This window comes from Schistocerca gregaria, chromosome 3, assembly GCF_023897955.1.
Source record: "Schistocerca gregaria isolate iqSchGreg1 chromosome 3, iqSchGreg1.2, whole genome shotgun sequence".
NCBI lineage: Eukaryota > Metazoa > Arthropoda > Insecta > Orthoptera > Acrididae > Schistocerca > Schistocerca gregaria.
Window position 1 is genome coordinate 449791971 of NC_064922.1, and position 20801 is coordinate 449812771.

General features: G+C 45.0%; 1 protein-coding gene across 6 annotated transcripts in view; it reads left to right on the plus strand.

The window, feature by feature from the left end:
• Positions 1-20801, plus strand: part of LOC126356008 (uncharacterized) — a 552676-nt gene that overhangs the window by 484444 nt on the left and 47431 nt on the right. Inside the window, exon 1 of one of the 6 annotated variants that reach the window (XM_050006658.1) lies at positions 16282-16350. The exons of the other annotated variants lie outside the window; for them this stretch is intronic. The gene's annotated coding sequence lies outside the window, so the exon portion shown is untranslated. Of the gene's footprint in view, positions 1-16281; positions 16351-20801 lie in introns of those variants that run through there. 6 annotated transcript variants of the gene reach the window in all.

Below are 20801 nucleotides of genomic sequence, written 5' to 3' on the forward strand. Positions count from 1 at the left end.
ATAGAAAAAATTCAGGAAAGGGACTCGACCCCCACGCCCCTCGGATTTCCGTTCTGTACGTCTTCCGCTGCGCCTACCGCTGCCTCGGTACTACGGTAAAATATATGGCTTGTGTCTCGTTCGACCTGCGCCAAAAATGCTGTTTTTTCCGAAATCCTTGGCCGTCTGGAGCTGCCACTTCAGTCACTTTCATTTCTGGTCAAGCCCTGCATATTCCATGAATTTGGACGAAATGGGTGATGGCGAGTAGGCACGGTCGCTTGCTAGTAAAACCACTTTATATAAAAGGAGAAAGCGATAGACAATTACATACAATTTTTTTCTGCTAGCAGTGTTTCGCAGATTTATCGCAAAGCAATTAATAAGCGAATAGTAAAATATTACAGTACATGTAATTTGTTTTGAGATTCGCAATTTTGCTTCAGGAAAGTACCATCACCTGAAAATCCAGCTTATTATTTACTTTATGTGAGGCACTTTTAGAGTCAAATGATACGCCGAAGACAGTAACTATCTTCTTTATTTAAGAAAAAAAAACATTCGAGTTTTTGAACTATACTATACCTTTCAATAACTTAGAATCTCTCGGAATTAGGAAAAACCATCAACAATTATAAACATCACTACCACTAAACAGGAAACAGAAGGTAAACCTCCAGGGTAAGAAGCTATAAAATGGATTTCAATCTGACTTGGGTGCTGAAAAAAAATAATAAAAATAATAATAAAACATTAAAAAAATTAAATCAGAGGTTCCCTAGGGTTCCGTTCTAGGTCTGCAATTTTCTTAATACGTATGAGTGCTCTGTCACTAACAACGAAAAATGAACCACAAAATTTCCTTTTTCCAAGTGAAGTAAGTTATAACTAAGGATAGTTGAATAACTTTCATCGATGTATCATCTTCAGGATATTATGCAGAAACTAAGGACTCTTATCGTGACATTAAGAATAACTATCACTGTCGCAGTTACTAAACGCGAAAGCTTGTTGACTTTACCTACCATCTATGGTGACTCTACTGTATATATTCAGAAAGATTATGTTTAGAACACGAGATGTGTCAGTTTGAGAACTTCATGAAAGCCATTGCTCATCTGTATCTGAATTCCAACTCCGGCATACCTCAACGTATACTCCTTTAAGGCATTTTTCGTTAATCATATGGACGCTTTCAAGAGAAAATGCAACATTCGAACAGTGAACATTCGACAGTAAAATTATCTATGCTTGTATTACACTTCTTTAAAGATGGTCCGAAAAGTACTATATTCTGCAGGTTCTAGTTTCTATAGACTTTCAATGTAACTGATAAATCAGTGTTAGTGCCCACATATTTTCAAACTTAAGTTGAAAGGCTTCCGTGCTCTACTTCACTATCCTAGGATTTTTGTTTCAAACTTGTTATCAGCAGTCTGTCAATAATTTAATGACTTATTCTACGATCGAGTTGTTTAGCACAAGGTGTCCGAGACCTGAAAAAACTATATAAAAATGTAGTAGTGCGCTGTCTCTAATGACTGTGAATTATTTGGAACATTAAACTGCTGTGATTTCTCAAAGGACAAAATTTGGCTCCATTGCCTCATTGTCCTATAATAAAGTTCTCGTGCTCCCTGCAGTCATTAGTGACGACAATGGAACATGATCTGTTCGTCCGATGTGAAAGGTCATTTGTAACAACGATATTTGAAATATTATGGACTCTGAAAACTACATCAGAGTGCTGCCCGTTCTGTTCTGTGAAACAGATAAACCTCGCATGTTCACGTTTTTAGACGGCACTACCGCCATTATTACAATTCCAGCCGGATTGATAACAGCCTGCGCCTCGTGCTCCACGATATTTGATTCTTGCCTATGGCCCATCCCAGTCTGCTATTTCTAGGAGTCTGTTAGATCTGCAGCCCTGCCCATCCAACGAAGAAGTCAGGGGTCCATCTCGTACCCTTCACATGTGTCTTTTTGCGGGAGAGGGGTGGTCAGTGACTATAAAGTTCTAACTTAGTGATCACCGATCATTTTGTCCAGCGGGCCAGTTAACTTACAAAATTATGAGTGTGAGCCATACCAACGAACTCGCGAACCAGTATGAAAGCTCTGCGAAAAAAGACGAAAAGCTAATTATTAAAAATGTTATCAAAGACGCGACTTTAGCAAAAAGATTGTTATTTCAGACGTAGGGTCTACATATCCGAATCTCACAAACTAAGCAGCAAAAAACGTAACTGAGATTTGTGAAACTGCCGTTTGGATTTCTAGGTACCATCAGTGTTTGGTTTGGTATTGCTGCGTCCAATCAAGAGAATTGGTTTAGAAAGTACATAAGTCACTTTCGTTCGGTATGCTGCCTTCAGACACCTCATTTTCGAAAACGTTTGCTCACACACTTAGGTTGTTCGCAACACTGATGCCACAACAGCGGAAAATTTCTTCAGGTTGGGAAACTGAACATAGCTAAGCAGCGGTAAAATTCAACAAATTTTCCTCACTCTGCTCCTTTTACAACACGGTATTTTCTTCCAAATAACTTAGCTCCCACTGTACTTGAACTGGCGTATTATCAACTGATTCTAGAACAGAAGAACGTCACTCTAAATTCTGTCAAGGTCTGAAAATCTCTCCAAAAAATTGTTTCCAAAAATGGAAGTTGACACCATCGGGGCTTATAGCACAAAACTCTTTGAAACAGTGAAAAGAAAAAGTTTTCTTCTCCAGTTGCCTTTCAAACAATGACAGCATTCTCCGAAATCCTTTGATGATTTTATAGAGATCTAAAACGAGGTTATCCTTTCCCTGAAATTTCAAGTGTAGCTCATTCACATAAGATGTGATGTCGACTAAAAATGACAGCTTGGACAGCCAGGCAGGATCCTACAGCTATGGATCGTCTCTATCTTCTCAGTGAGAGAAACGGAGACTGTGAAGACGCAACTGCTCTATCATAAGCCACTCGCAGAATTCAGAATCTATCTCTTCACGAAGATCCTGGGACTGACAGCGATTAAGTGCATGTCCCCGAATGAAGTTCATATGGGATAATACGGGATAAATGCCCTGTACTATTTGTGATAGTCATTTGGCAGTCTTATGCAACATGATATGGGACCACGTCCGTAGATCCTTGTGTACGAAGATATTTGGGTCCGTATGTTGGAACGCCGGCGGCGGTCGAAATTCAGAGATGGAACTCTTGACCTGCCCCAGTAAGAACGAACTTTCTCGTGACGGATGGCCATGTTGTTGCTCGAAAAATTCCGAAGAATGCCTGAGTGGTTACCCACACACGAATTCTGCTGCAGAAGCTCCGAAGTCAGGCTTAACGGCTGCATGTAGTGCTAGTGACAGCAGTAGTAGAGGACGTACGTCTCGTGGTCTACAGGTTTTAGTAAGGAAATTCAAGTACCGTCGGCTGTCCGGATAAACTGACGTCGCGGGCCGGATGCAATCCACGGTCCGTAGTTTGGAGACCCCTGCTCTAGCACAACAGTGTTTATTACTTCTAATGAAAATGTTGTCGCAGAATGGCCAACGGCGATTTTCTGACATTAAGAGAAATCGTTTAACATATTAACGACGCGGTCGACGTGGAAGCCGTGCTGATGCTGCATCGCTTAGATTGTGCCCATCAGTCGACCGCAAATAACCGAATTATAGCCAATTTCCCCCAGCCTCGAGTAAGTGAACGGAAAATCTCTAGAGGAAGTAGTGGTGGATAGCGTAAAATGTATGTAAGTTGTACGGCACATGCCTCTGCAAACGAGCAAATGAACCATAACTTGAGAATCAGTTCAGGGTGGCATACGCGACGGATTCGATCCAAGTATGGTTCGCATCTCAACCGTCAAGTTAGCCTACTCCGCATTAAGCTACGAGCATTTCCATTGTAGCATGTGCATAAAAGAATAGACTAGTAATATGAAATTGGGCATCCGCTTAGCAATATACAACTAAAAAACCGCATTGTCCATAACAGAAAATACACCTGCACATACCAAGAATAAAATGATCAAAACCGTTTAAAAAATAATAATCAGAAATAATTTCGTACACAGTTTTTCTTTACTACTACAAATACGTATGCACCATATTATTTGCCAACAAGATTTTTCCATTTTAACAATTAAATGAGGAGCGTCATAATCAGGGAGTGTCTAAAGACGCACTTTAAGAGAAATTATACATTTTCAGGACATAAAATAAATACGTCGAATAAAAATTAGAAAATTTCGAAATGAATCAGGATCTGGAGAGGGTCTAGGCACAACTAGATAGTCTGAGTAATACCTCAAAAAAACGATGTATAAATCTCCTGAAAGCATTAGAAGTATCTGTATGCAGTAGGAATGACTTCTTCTTACAGGTCTTATTTTATCTACAATCGATTTCGGTGTCAACGTATCTTTTGCATCACTGTAAAAAATGCAGTATCAAACTATCTTTAGTTACTTTTAAAATGGGGATCATACATTTACTTTATTAAATCAAAACAGTTCTAGTTTTTATTTGTTTATATGTCGAGCTAAGTTTTATACCCTTACCAACAGACGAATTATGGACAGAGTTTGTACTGCATCAGACAGCCTACGACACAGATGTTTTGAAAGGTAAGAATCGTGAAGGCATACAAAATGTTTTAATGAACATGGGGCTATGTGTTAAGGTATAGAACTGTATTGGGCTACATCAGCCTTAACAGGGGCGTTGTAGTCCTCTTGCGTCACTGATATAAAACAATTTAGGTGATGTGACACATAACGTGTCACTTACATGAGGCAGCATCTGAATTGTTTTAATTTATTGGAGTTAACGCATAATTAGTTTAAAAGCAGCTGTAGGTAGTTTGATCTTCATTCTGTACAATTATGAAAAATATATGTTTATCGTATTCAGCGTCCTGAAAATGGTGTAATGTAACACCAAAATAGACTTCAAATAAAGTAAACCTATAAATACAGCTGAAAGTGTCGTTCCTACAATAAAAGCTACAACAATTTCTGTCATCCCACGATTTTCGAAGATGGCTGTGCAGAGATGAGGAGCCTCTCTCTGTGTCTAGTTAAAGAACAAAAAACAAATTCCAACAATAAAAAATCTGCTGCACCGCTATTGTCACGTTCTTGATTCCCTTTCGACTTTTTCTTCGTATCGGCGATTTTGAAGGTCAGTTTTATTCGCTTGTATAACCTACCTGTTTCGCGTCAGACTTGTCCACGACAAGAATTTTCTAAGTCCATCATTCTGGTAGAAACAGATAGATTATTTCATATGAGCTTGTCCTCGAACCATTGAGACACAACTTGTTCACTGGACGCAGACCGACTCAGACAGGGCAACGATAGTGAAGGAATGGGCGATTTGTCTCTCGAAGCAAACATTTCGACATTCTCCGTAACGGATTTCGAGAAACCACGGAAAATGGAAACCTGATTAGCGAGAGAGGGATTTGAACTGAGTGAATCCAGTCTGTAGACAATTGCGTCGCCTCAGTGACAGACTGCTGTTTTCTGAGTCCACATTATTCTATCTGATCAAATGTATCCGTACACCTGTTTGTGGACATTATTATGGGGTGTCTCCACCCTAATCATCGTCTCGAACTGATCCACTACCATACTCACTACACAGTGTTGTAAAATGTAGTCATAGAGGGTGATCAAAAAGTCAGTATAAATTTGAAAACTTAATAAACCACTGAATAATGTAGACAGAGAGGTAAAAATTGACACACATGTTTTGAATGACATGGGGTTTTACTAGAACAAAAAAAAGTTCACAAAATGTCCGGCAGATGGCGCTGGACAGCAAAACTGCTACCGTGGCGATTGAGAGGTACGCCGATATGTTACAGAATCTCATCATCCCAAGCCTGGTTGATAAACACCGGCTGGAACGTACGATGCTTATGGAGGATGGCGCTCCACGCGAGATTGCTAGACGCGTGAAAGATCTCTTGCGCGAGTCGTTTGGTGATGATCGTGTGCTCAGCCGCCACTTTCGTCATGCTTGGCCTCCCAGGTTCCCAAACCTCAGTCTGTGCGATTATTGATTTTGGGGTTACCTGAAGTCGCAAGTGTATCGTAATCGACCGACATCTCTAGGGATGCTGAAAGACAACATCCGACGCCAATGCCTCACCATAACTTCGGACATGCTTTACAGTGCTGTTCACAACATTATTCCTCGACTATAGCTATTGTTGAGGAATGATGGTGGACATATTGAGCATTTCCTGTAAAGAACATCTTTGCTTTGTCTTACTTTGTTAAGCTAATTATTGCTATTCTGATTAGATGAAGCGCCATCTGTCGGACATTTTTTGAACTTTTTTATTTTTTTGGTTCTAAAAAAACCCCATGTCATTCCAAGCATGTGTGTCAATTTGTACCTCTCATCTACATTATTCCGTGATTTATTCAGGTTTCAAATTTATACTGACTTTTTGATCACCCGGTATAATTCCATGATTCCGCAATTAGCGTTTATCTTATGTGCAATAAGGGGAGCACATCCAAACCTTGAAAATCATCCCCGTTCTATAGCATCACCTGCTCAATACTTCACTGATGGCACTACACCCGATGGGATGTAGCGTTCACTTGGCAATCGCCAAACCTAAGCCCTTTCAACGGACTGTCGCAGTGTATGGCGTGATTCATCACTCCATATCGCTTGTTTCCAGTCATCCATTGTCCGTTTGTGTCGCTCGTTAGGCCACCTGAAGGCTCTCTTAGGACTGACAAGAGAAAGATGTGCTCATTAGGAGCTGCTCGACCATTGAACCCTATTCTCTTCAACTCGCTATGCACAATCGTTGTGTTAACTGGACTACTGGTTGCACTTAACGACTAACGACTTATTTCTTCCGCTGATTTCAGGCGATTTTCTTCAACCACCCAGTGTTCGGCGGTCTGTGTCCATCAGGTCCGCACCTCGTGGTCTAGTGGCACAGTCTGCCTTCGGCGTTGCAGCGGGCGAGCTTTGTCTACATCAGTGAGGCTTCGCATAGCGGTGTATTGATTACTACAGACCACGATGGTTCTTTCTTACCGGAAGACGACTATCAAGTTCACGTTCGACGCACAATACACAAGACCAAAAGCTCACGAAATCGAACGTTTCATGAACAAAGTGGTAAAACTAGATCCCCGGGAGCTGATGGGAATTCACCTATCAATAGTGACCAGCGTCGTGTGCGTAAAACCCACAGACGAGACAGCGTGCGAAAGACTTATCCGTCGATCCACCGAAGGTTACCTCTTTTGCCACGCCGACGGGAACGTTGGTGTGGTTTCTGTTGATCATGCCGGTCTCGGAGTGAATATGGTACGCGTATTCGAACTTCCGTTCGAAGTTCCTGCTGACATGGTTATCGCATCACTTCGCCCTTACGGCACGGTCCTTAATCATGCTGCGGATGGACCAGCTTCGAGACATAGCTCGTACTCAACGGAGTGCGCCAAATAAGAATTGAATTCCAGAAGCGCATACGATCTTATGTGAAAATAGGTGGCTGCCGAGCCATCGTTGTATACGATGTTCAACCGAAAACTTGTTCTGGGTGCGGGCAGGAAGGCCACTTCCGAACTGACTGTCTTCAGCGACGTCTGTTACAGCTGCCTATTACTTACGTGGAAGCGCTACGGAACGACGTGGGCGACGCATATGACAGTCCATTGCCCGTAGAACCTGAGAGTACCGCCCCCGATCCCACGGCACTGACGGCGCAAATGGCCTTGTCACACCAACAGCCAGACGCTCCACAACAACTGCGGAGCCATAGTCCTACCACGCTCCAGTCGAACCCATCATCAGATATGGGAGCGGATCAGCAAAAGGATCGCACTGAACAGCATCCCTCAGCAAACGTGGAAGCTCCACCACGAAAATAGCGGTCGAAGAAACGAAAGAAGGGACAGCTGTCCACAGAAGACGAGCAACACAACCGAGGCGACGCACAAGACAATGGGAACGATCAAGATTCGTTTCCACCGCCAGGCCAGGACGACATCACATCCACAGCGTCGGTGCTACAAACCGTGGAGAAGCCGCCACATCAACAAGACGCGATGCATACGGATATGCAGCAGGATGAGGTCCCACCTGCAGATGAACGCCCGTCAATAGCGAGAGTCCTCACCAGTGCATTAGGAGAGTGGGCACAAGAAATGAAAGAAGCTGATGAGATGCAGGAGGACGACGTTCAGTCGTTGGCTCCCACCGACGAGTCGGGAGGGAAACTTGTCCATGGCGGCCAATGAGGCCGTGTCGTGTGGTCCCGGTCCAGGAAGAATCCTCCGTCGACGGCCGATCAGTAGATGCGTGAACTCCCAGCAGTGCACAACCGATAAGATGTCACACGTCTACCGTATTGGCACAGTTAATATCAATGGTATTCGCACCTCAGTAAAGATACAAATGCTGCAAGATATGCTGCGGGCAGCTAACATCGACATCGTTTTTCTGCAGGAGGTTCGGAACGATGCCCCAGTTGAGTTTTACGGTTATGACGTCTATCGTTTAACAGGTTATGACGGTAGCGGTGGCACAGTCATACTGTTACGAGAAGGAATAGTGGCAGAAGGTGTGGAATACTTGCCACCGATCCGTGATGTTGCCGTGACTGTAGCGGATGTACGTTTGGTGAATGTTTACGCACGGTCTGGTTCGACCAAGAGACACAATCTTTTACACAGAGGAAGTCAGGATAATTAATCTTCGATGATCCATTATGGATCGTGGGACGACGGCTGGATGAACTTCTTGATGCAATAATTTACCAACAGCCGTATGATTTTTAGAAGTTTATTTTATTTTATGAACTTGTATGTGGTACCAGTTTCGGCATTACATTGATGCCATCTTCAGGCCCCACTCGTCATAGTCGTAAAATCGCTATACACGGAAGGAGCCATATAACTGGATTCGTGAATCAATTGTCCTGCAACAGCTCTTGGTGGCCAGGCGATACAGGAGAACTATGTTGTCGGCGGCGACTTCAACTGCGTTCTGCGGCTCGAGGACCAACGACCACACTTCCTTCCTTGCCCGGCATTACAGACGCTGGTCCGGGGATCTTGCACTGACACGTTGGAAATGACGCACGGCGACAGCCGCGGATATACGTACGTTACAAGTCACTCAGCTAGCCGACTCGACAGGATGTATGTGTCACGTGGGCTACGCAAGGCGACGATTCACGCCTAGGTTTGGCCTACGGTCTTTACAGACCACCAGGCTTACATCTGCACCATCGCTCTGCCACGACAGAAGACATGGCGCAGTAGGGGCTCATGGAAGCTCAACGTAACCCGCCTGCAGGATCAAAACTGTTTACTGGAGGTTGAAGACACATGGCGACAATGCCAACGGCGTCAATGTTCGTACGATTCAACGCTTAAATGGTGGCTCTGCTGCGTCAAACTGGCTTTACGCAAAACGTTCACACGATATGGCCAAGATAAGTCACACTCCGGATTTTATTTCACAGCCCTACGTGAGCTGGTGAAACAACCACCGTCTCCCGATCGTCAGCAGGCTACCCAACGTATCAAAGCACAACTGTTGCGTCTAACGGCAGTGAAGATGGAAGGAGTTAAAATTCGTGCGAGGATGCTCGACCGATTACGCAACGAACGGCCGTCATTCCACTACATACTGAGAGAAAGAAGGCAGCGCCGACGTACACTTGTGCGGGTTGTCAAAATGGCCGATGGATCACGGGCCACTTTACAGAAGGATATTGCACGTGCTTTAGCTCACCACTACTGCAGTTGCTACGCGGAGGACCAGCTGGACAGAGCAAGACTGACAGACGTGCTTCGCGAAATGCCAGCAGACGGGCACTGAAGTGGGCGGCCTTAGGGCTGAAATCACAGTAGATGATCTGGACGCTGCCCTAAAGTGTGGTGCGTTAAACAAATCCCCTGGACCGGATGGGCTTCCTCATGAGTTCTACCGCACCTTTGCTCCTCTGACGGGACCAACGTGGGTACAGATGCACAATGAACTCTAAACACCTACCATATGTGTCCCAACCGAGTTCACAGAGGGTATCATGATACCCGTTCCAAAACCAAGTGGTGGTCGTAGACCACAAGACTACCGGCCTTTGACATTATTGAATGGAGACTACAAAATCTTTGCACGTACCCTCCGTGCTCGCCTTCAAGCGGCGGTAAAGGACAAAATACATTTAGATCAAACGTGTCTAGGTGGGAAGAGCTAGGGGCATACAGGGATGTCATAGCACTGATGTCGGCATGTCGATTACGAAGAGCCCTCGTGGCAGTGGATTTCGATCACGCTTTCGACCGAGTAGACCATGTGTTCCTCCGAGGCGTCATGGAACGGATGGGAATCCCCCTCCAGTTTGTGGACATAATCATGAGATTGATTAATGGAACAAACTCGAGAGTTTTGGTGAACGGTGTTAGCTCCGAACATTTCACCATCCAGCGCTCACTGCGGCAAGTTTGCCCCCTTACGGCCACCTTATTTGCCGTCGCTCTTGAACCTGCACTACGCGGCCTCCGACGACGGCTTGGCAGAAAAACCCTTATGTCAAAGCGGCAGGTGGATCAAAACAAAATGTCCAGACACTCTATGACCAAAATGGTACTGAAACATGTGATGACAGACTAAAGGCCGAAATACTAAATGTCTTTTTCCAAAGCTGTTTCACAGAGGAAGATTGCATTGTAGTTCCTTCTCTAGATTGTCGCACAGATGACAAAATAGACGACAGAGGGGTAGAGAAACAATTAAAATAGCTCAAAAGAGGAAAGGCCGCTGGACCTGATGGGATACCAGTTCGATTTTACACAGAGTACGCGAAGGAACTTGCCCCCTTCTTGCAGCGGTGTACCGTAGGTCTCTAGAAGAGCGTAGCGTTCCAAAGCATTGGAAAAGGGCACAGGTCATCCCCGTTTTCAAGAAGGGACGTCGAACAGATGTGCAGAACTATAGACCTATATCTCTAACAGCGATCAGTTGTAGAATTTTGGAACACGTATTATGTTCGAGTATAATGACTTTTCTGGAGACTAGAAATCTAGTCTGTAGGAATCAGCATGGGTTTCGAAAAAGACGATCGTGTGAAACCCAGCTCGCGCTATTCGTCCACGAGACTCAGAGGGCCATAGACATGGGTGCCATGTAGCTGCCGTGTTTCTTGATTTCTGCAAGGCGTTCGATACAGCTCCCACAGTCGTCTAATGAACAAAGTAAGAGCATATGGACTATCAGATCAATTGTGTGATTGGATTGAAGAGTTCCTAGATTACAGAACGCAGCATGTCATTCTGAATGGAGAAAAGTCTTCCGAAGTAAGAGTGATTTCAGGTGTGCCGCAGGGGAGTGGCGTGGGACCGTTCCTATTCACAATATACATAAATGACCTGGTGGATGACATTGGAAGTTCACTGAGGCTTTTTGCGCATGACGCTGTGGTATATCGAGAGGTTGTAACCATGGAAAATTGTACTGAAATGCAGGAGGATCTGCAGCGAATGGACCCATGGTGCAGGGAATGGCAATTGAATCTCAATGTAGAAAAGTGTAATGTGCTGCGAATACATAGAAAGAAAGATCCCTTATCATTTAGCTACAATATAGCAGGTCAGCAATTGGAAGCATTAGTAGTGATTTAAAATGGAATGATCATATAACGTTGATCGTCGGTAAAGCAGATGCCAGACTGAGATTCATTGGAAGAATCCTAAGGAAATGCAATCCGAAAACAAAAGAAGTAGGTTACAGTACACTTGTTCGCCCCCTGCTTAAATACTGCTCAGCAGTGTGCGATCCATACCAGATAGGGTTGATAGAAGAGATAGAGAAGATCGAACGGAGAGCAGAGCGCTTCGTTACAGGATCATTTAGTAATCGCGAAAGCGTTACGAAGATGATAGATAAACTCCAGTGGAAGACCCTGCAGGAGAGACGCTCTGTAGCTCGGTACGGGCTTTTGTTGACTCCTCGGTGAAAATATGTTCTCAAAACTTCAAGCAGTAAAGTATATCTCGCGAAGAGACCATGATGATAAAATCAGAGAGATTACAGCCCACACAGAGGCATACCTACAATCCTTCTTTCCACGAACAATACGAGACTGGAATAGAAGGGAGAACCGATAGAGGGACTCAAGGTACCCTGCGCCACACACCGTCGGGTGGCTTGCGGAGTATGGATGTAGATGTAGACGACTTTAAGGTGTCCAACTACGGACCGCATCCTTCCAATGCGGCGCATATGCCAACGACGTCGTTCTTTTGGTCAAGCCAGAAGACGGAATCCAGGCGGAGCTGGAATGGCTCCAGCAGTATGGAGCGGTAGCGGGTAGTGTCATCAACCTACGAAAGACCCGATGTATGGAAGTGGGCAGAGAGCTGCCACCAGGGACAGCAGTGCGCATCACCAAGGTCCCCACGCGCAAGTGTTTGGGAGTGATATTCCATGGAAACATACGACGTCGGATAATTATCGACGGCTACTGAGACAGATTCGCGCTTTGGTACGTCAACATGCACTGAGCGCCATAGACATGTTCCAGAGCGCACATTATGTCAACGTCTACTTGGCGCCGAAAATTAGTCACTTGGCACACATACTGCCGTTGCCCACCACGATCGCGTCAAGACTACAGTCGTCCTTTGGACATTTCGTAAGTGCTGACCTCCTCTTCAAAATCCGCTACGATACCATGACGCTGGCACCGAGAGGAGGAGGGATCGGAGTCGTCAACGTGAAGAACAGGGCGTGTGCGCTTTTTCTGAGTACGATGCAACGCTATTGGAAAACCGAGCACGTCACCTTAAGGGGCGCTGTGATCAACGAAATGGCTCCCCATTCACTCTGTCCGCCAGTCATTGTAGGCCATATCACGGCACCGCTCACACACCTGCGGGACTTCTTCGTCGATTACAGCTACGTTCAGGACAGTTTGCCAGAGACCAACCTGCCCACAACGAAAGACATATATTGAAGCTTCCTCCAGCAGCAAGCTCGCAATGTGGCCGAACAGAAGTACCCGGCGATACAGTGGCAGAGAATAAGGAGAGCGATCCATCTTCCCTCTCTCCCTACATAGGTACGCGTATTGTGGTATGTAGTGATGAACTGCAAATTTCAGAACCGTCAACGACTGCACTCTATTGATCTGGTCGACACGCCAATATTCCCACAGTGCACGGTCGTCGACTCCGACGAGCACCGTTTGGTTTGTTGCACGTCAATCCACTGTTGGCTTTTAACTAGGAAAATTCTCTCTCTTTTACTGCGTACGGCACGAACGGCGATCAAAGCTGACGATCTACTGTTCCCAAACAAAGTATACTTTCCCACCGCCAGGACAAACATTTAACTGGATAAAGGGGATGATGGCGACGTATTATTTGTATCGCACCGATAACAAGAACGTCATAGACTTCTGCTACGTACTGCAAGAGCAACATGATATCTTGCGGCGACACGTGAAATATAGAACATGTTTTTCCAATTACTTGGGTTCGTTATTCACGGACCCTCCGGCTAGTTGAGGTGTTCCGGGTATGAGAAGTGAAATGAGGAGATAGCTAACCGTTCAGTAACTAATGTTCAAGCCTGATGTATTCAGGGGACTATACATAGTTTATAAGTTAACGAGAAGCCGACTTGGATACACGCCAACAGGGCCGTTGCAGGGTCCTGTCTCTTTTTCTTTCTTTTTCTAGTGAACTCTATAAATCTAGAAGGCGTTAGGAACCGTCTTTTTTTACGTTTGGATGTTTGAGTGGCACCTTTAGTTTCTGCATATTGTGTTTAGCACCTCAGATAAATCCCCTTCGTGCCTTGGTCCACATTCCCAGAAAAGGGAGGCTGGAGACATGGAGGCTAGGCCTCGGGTTGCGATCCCTGCCCTCCCTGTCTCCGCCAGCCCATGACCTGATCCCTCCGAGGGGGGAAAAAAGTGGCTAGTGTTAATGCTTCTGGATGACGGGGTCCCGGGTTCGATTCCCAGCCGGGGCGGGGATTTTCATCATTTGGGAAAGTGGCGAGACTGGACAATGAAAAGATTGGGAATTTGTAAGGGCGCTGATAACGACGCAGTTGATCACCCCGCAAACCGAATATCATCATCATCTGTCCGTCAGTACACGAGGTCTGCCAAGTCATTGTTTAGCTGTGGATGTTCCTTCGCGCTTCCAAATCAGTGACGTAACCGCCAGTAGGCTTGCGCAACTTTGAAACTGTTGAAATGTCCATGATCGATTTTTTACTCAGGTGACATCCAACAACTACTCCACTTTCGAGGTCACTGACCTCTGCTGACCGACACAATCTGCTATTAACTGACAATGCAGTCCTCCCCGCCACCTATACTGCAGCGCCAAAGAAACTGGTGTAAGCATGCTCATTCAAATACAGAGATATGTAAACAGGCAGAATACGGCGCTGCGGTCGGCAACGCCTATGTAAGACAAGTGTCTGGCGCAGTTGTTAGATCGGTTACTGCTGCTCCAGTGGCAGGTTATCAAGATTTATGTGAGCCCGAACGTGGTGTTACAATTTGCGTATGAGCGACGGAACACAGCATCTCCGAGGTAGCGATCAAGTGGAGATTTCACGAGTGTACCATGAATATCAGGAATCCGGTAAAACATCAGATCTCCGACGTAGCTGCGATCGGAACAAGATCCTGCAAGAACGGGACCAATAACGACTGAAGAGAATGTTTCAACGTGACAGAAGTGTATTCCTTCCGCAGATTGCTGCAGATTTCAATGCTGGGCCATCAACAAGTGTCAACGTGCGAACCATTCAAGGAAATATCATCTATATGGTCTTTCGCAGGCGAAAGGCGTGTACGTTTGATGACTGCACGACACAAAGCTTTACGCCTCGCCTGGCCGGTCAACACCGACATTAGACTGTCGATGACTGGAAACATGTTGCCTCGTCGGACGTGCCTCGTTTCAAATTATATCGAGCGGATGGACGTGTACGAGTATGGAGACAACCTCATGAATCCATGGACCCTGCATGTCAGCAGTGGACCGTTCAAGCTGGTGGAGGCGCTGTGATGGTGTGCAGAGTATGCAGTTGGAGTGATCTGGGACCCTGATACGTCTAGATACGACTCTGACAGGTGATAAGTACGTAAGCATCCTGTCTGATCGCCTGCAATCGTTCATGTCCATTGTGCATTCCGACGGACTTGGGCAATTCCAGCAGGACAATGCGACACCCAACACGTCCAAATTGCTACAGAGTGGCTCCAGGGACACTCTTCGGAGTTTAAGCACTACGCCGTCACCGAACTTTCGAGACTGTACATTATTGAACATATCTGGGATGCCTTGCAACGTACTGTTCAGAAGAGATCTGTATCCCCTCGTATTCTTACGGATTTATGGACAGCCCTGCAGGACTCATGGTGTGAGTTCCCTCCAGCACTAGTTTAGACATTAGTCGAGACCATGCCACGTCGTGATGCGGCACTTCTGCGTGCTCGCGGGTGCCCTACACGATATTAGGCACGTTTACCAGATTTTTTTGCCCTTCATTGTGGAGGTGGGGGGATGAGGAGGCCTCTCGTGTCATCTAGTGGTCAGTTGCGCATTATATAAAGGTGTCCGAATATTTTTGATCAGATAGTGTATTAGCAAGACCACAGCATATGAGCTCTTCTTGTTTATGTATTAAATTTTAAAAAATCCCTGCAAGCCTTCGCTATGGCACCGAGGAAACCTGTTGAGTCGTTTTCATATCGATGGAAATCCTCGATTTGTAGGCTACTATATGAAATGTGCAGCTTAGAAATCTTTTTTTTTACTCCACTGAAATAGCAGGCAAAATTTTTCTTAATCCTGTCGAGTTTCCAGCTAACTTAGGAACAAAGTAGATGAAGTTTTTATGCTGTGCAATCGTATACATCGGACTATTTCTGTGAAGATTCAGGGGTGCCCTGGGAGGAGATGAGAACGTGTATCTCCGTTGACATTTGACCGACTTGCCTAGAGACCAGTGAAAGTGACGTTTCGGCAGATTGTCTTGTCGTGGACAAGTGCCGTAACAACATCTATATTCATGTTACTTAGCTTTACACACCCTTTCAACATACCCCACTGGGACTTAACTCCTAGAATAGAGTTGCATTTTTAATTGATTTATGATTCCAACTTAATATCTGCGGACTACCTACTTCCTATCCGCCGAATGAATTCGGTATGGTCCAGATTATGAAATAGACGAGATTACAAGTGAGCTCTGACGATTCCTTTTTTATTCGCGTAGGTTTTATCTTCCGAGTCCTAAGCACTGCACCCGACGACGGCTGCGTCCCCACTGTCTGTGGTACCGGAGAATACCGTACATAACCGTCACTCTCTGAGATCTGTGTTATCAGTCTTTCCCCTGGCAGAAGTACCAGACGGACGCTACTACACCTCTTTTCTGTCTTAGGTGAGTACCACTGCCTTCGCTATTTGTGTCAATATGTGTGTCTGCGTATCCCTTTTTATGTGCTTCCATGTCAACCACACACAAATGCAAAAGTTCGGCGCAAAAGTACGATGACGATGATTACTTCTCGTTGTTGTGTGTTAGCAATTACTTAGGGCCTGTAGCATAATTTTTTAGTTGTAGAAATGTATTCTGTTATTGTTATAAACAGTTTTTATCTGGTGTTAAGCAATTAGTAATTCTGTGTTATTTTAAAGAGACCTTGACCTGTGTACAGTACCTGGGGAGGGGCAAAGACTTGTACCCAAACTTTTATTTCCAACTTAATAGTGTTAGAGTCTGTTCACGTTAGATTTTAAGCATATTAATGCCGTGCACATTGCCTGTTGTTGTATAAAGGTCACGAGTACTGCTCAAAAACTATCCTCCTCTTGCGCGGTAGACATACCATTTCTTTTTCCGAAACAGTAAGATTTCTGTGTTGAACCGCATTTCGCCAGTCAATCATACAAACGAGTCGTAGATTAGTTTCCTCACAGATACGGAACTGAAATTCAGCGATAATGAGACTAATTTTCCATTTTCTGGGCCGTGATTCACAATGACGATGATTATCATATGTTGGTTTGGTCACACGATAGCATCGCAGTTCAGTTGCAGATAGGATCTCATCTTGTGGGTGACTAATTTAAACGAAAAGAAAGTTGCGTAAGTTTAACTGATACGGAATGAACTCGAGGCCATTAGACTGACTATAAGCTACGACTGGACAATAATGAAAGGAATCTGGCATGGGCTTGTCTGAGGGAGCATCGCTGGATTCGCTTTGCCTTGTGGACAAAGAAGAACCCAATGCATTCATCATTGTTCCACGTCGGCCTAGGACCTTATTGAAACAAGTACAGTTTTGGGAATTAATCGATGTAGTTTTTGCTCGAGTTCTCAGCAGCCGTAAACATTTCAAACGTTTATGACACTTGCGTTCACGCAGTTTGTCTCGCGCTGGTCTTTTTATTTCTTCGGACACACCTTAGAGGAGAGGCGCACACAGACAATTTACTAACACTGGAAGATACAGTGCCTTGTATCACGCATCAAATGCCAATCATATCATCATAACTGTCATAAAACAAAAATGTTTCCTAACTCATTCACCATTAGTACTGCAAGCCTCTGGAACTACCCTCCCGCTAGTGAACCTGTATTCTAGCACGCTCTGCAAATTAGTAAACTTACTAACTTCACCACAATGTTTCCGAAAGGGGCATTTCTCGCAGTGCAGCAACGAAAGAAATCATAGCTTTTCCATTCATTAATTTTCTTATTTCATATCCCACCTCTTCCTTACATTTATGTCTTTCTCTTCCAAACATTTTCTTCCCATTTTCCAGTTTGATGCTCTCCCTTTTATTTTTATATGTTCGTATTTCACCTGTTCCTTCTAGTCTATTAATTTCCACTATTAGACCAGCACACAGTTCAAATCAATGCTTATGTTATTATTATGTACTTACTCGATTTTGACCACTCAAGTGTGTGTTTAAGCTTATTAGTTGGTATGGCTGTTTTTGCCTTGCTGCCTTCCCATAACACTGAACTGTATTGGTTCTTGCGTTCTTCTGACCGTTATTATAATATACTTATTATTCTTTAATTGCGTGAGTTACAGCATAGAGTTTACTGTATGCTAGAATATACAGTAAAATTATGTTTCGGAAAAGACATGCATAATTACTCTGACAGGTACAGACTAATATGTTGTTTGACACGAGATAGAGACTTTGTTAATGAAAATTACAGAGGCATTACTGAAGTCCATTGGAAGGAGTGCTATTACCGTATTGTACAGCTGCTTTGCAAGCAAACGTTTTGCGGGCGATCTGACAGGCTACGAGATGAACACTTTAATACTCGCCTTGAGTGCAGTTGCAGAGAGACTTTTCTGGAAGTCCTCTGTGAACGATTCTATTGTCAAATATAATGACTGAGAACATTCCAGAACTGACAAGCTTTCACAGATTCTTTGTTTGTAATATCACCCTTCTCTAATTCCTAAATTTTTTCACTCTATGTGTTTTTCCGTTTCTGGTAAGCTGGACATTTACGCCAGTGAAGAGAGTAACTTTCCATATCGTTTCTGTCCGCAACAATGCTGTTTGACTAATATTCGACTGATAAGTGGGTTGAAACTGTGTGGTCAGCATGTATCTGAAAAACTTGTATTATTATTATTACTATTATTATTGTTGTTATTATTACTGGTCCTGTTGTTTCCTCAAGTCTCCTGTACACTGCTATTACTATGTTTTTTTAATATAGCTATTAAAAGTCCTATGATTACATTTACACGCCTGGAAATTGAAATAAGAACACCGTGAATTCATTGTCCCAGGAAGGGGAAACTTTATTGACACATTCCTGGGGTCAGATACATCACATGATCACACTGACAGAACCACAGGCACATAGACACAGGCAACAGAGCATGCACAATGTCGGCACTAGTACAGTGTATATCCACCTTTCGCAGCAATGCAGGCTGCTATTCTCCCATGGAGACGATCGTAGAGATGCTGGATGTAGTCCTGTGGAACGGCTTGCCATGCCATTTCCACCTGGCGCCTCAGTTGGACCAGCGTTCGTGCTGGACGTGCAGACCGCGTGAGACGACGCTTCATCCAGTCCCAAACATGCTCAATGGGGGACAGATACGGAGATCTTGCTGGCCAGGGTAGTTGACTTACACCTTCTAGAGCACGTTGGGTGGCACGGGATACATGCGGACGTGCATTGTCCTGTTGGAACAGCAAGTTCCATTGCCGGTCTGGGAATGGTAGAACGATGGGTTCGATGACGGTTTGGATGTACCGTGCACTATTCAGTGTCCCCTCGACGATCACCAGAGGTGTACGGCCAGTGTAGGAGATCGCTCCCCACACCTTGATGCCGGGTGTTGGCCCTGTGTGGCTCGGTCGTATGCAGTCCTGATTGTGGCGCTCACCTGCACGGCGCCAAACACGCATACGACCATCATTGGCACCAAGGCAGAAGCGACTCTCATCGCTGAAGACGACACGTCTCCATTCGTCCCTCCATTCACGCCTGTCGCGACACCACTGGAGGTGGGCTGCACGATGTTGGGGCGTGAGCGGAAGACGGCCTAACGGTGTGCGGGACCGTAGCCCAGCTTCACGGAGACGGTTGCGAATGGTCCTCGCCGATACCCCAGGAGCAACAGTGTCCCTAATTTGCTGGGAAGTGGCGGTGCGGTCCCCTACGGCACTGCGTAGGATCCTACGGTCTTGGCGTACATCCGTGCGTCGCTGCGTTCCGGTCCCAGGTCGACGGGCACGTGCACCTTCCGCCGACCACTGGCGACAACATCGATGTACTGTGGAGACCTCACGCCCCACGTGTTAAGCAATTCGGCGGTACGTCCACCCGGCCTCCCGCATGCCCACTATACGCCCTCGCTCAAAGTCCGTCAACTGCACATACGGTTCACGTCCACGCTGTCGCGGCATGCTACCAGTGTTAAAGACTGCGATGGAGCTCCGTATGCCACGGCAAACTGGCTGACACTGACGGCGGCGGTGCACAAATGCTGCGCAGCTAGCGCCATTCGACGGCCACACCGCGGTTCCTGGTGTGTCCGCTGTGCCGTGCGTGTGATCATTGCTTGTACAGTCGTCTCGCAGTGTCCGGAGCAAGTATGGTGGGTGTGACACACCGGTGTCAATGTGTTCTTTTTTCCATTTCCAGGAGTGTAGTTTCATTCACACTTATATTGTTTGTGGTAGCTAATACCCAGCATTATATTTCGTTTTAGAAATACTGTAGTTTTGAAGGATAGCCGGTTATATCTAAGACGAAGCCTATAGTAGTAATCTTGTCACATAAACTGAATGTCCAAGTAAATACGATGAATATGATGACTCTTAGCTTAACACTTTCAGACCCTTTGGCTACAATTGTGCACACTAACTATGTCCTAGCTGCAACGGAAGTATTTTTCCCAATGGAAATCTGAGGTACACATTTGTGAAGTTTCAACATTTTCATCACGAGCAAATGCTGCCTTCTGTTGAGCATTACTATGGAAGTGTCAGCAACTCACTGCAGCAGTGCGCAGCAGTTCGTGACCACCAGAATACACGGATGTGTCTCATTGAATACTGTTGTTGTTATATTCCATGGTAATTATTGAATGACCGTTTTACTGTTTATTACTATTGAGAATATTTTGTAATCAGTTACTTTTGAACATAAAATGAAGACAAGTGTACAAAGTATGTTTTGAAAACGAGAACATATTTTTGTGTAAATCTTGCATCTAAAATCATTAAAAATTAGCACAA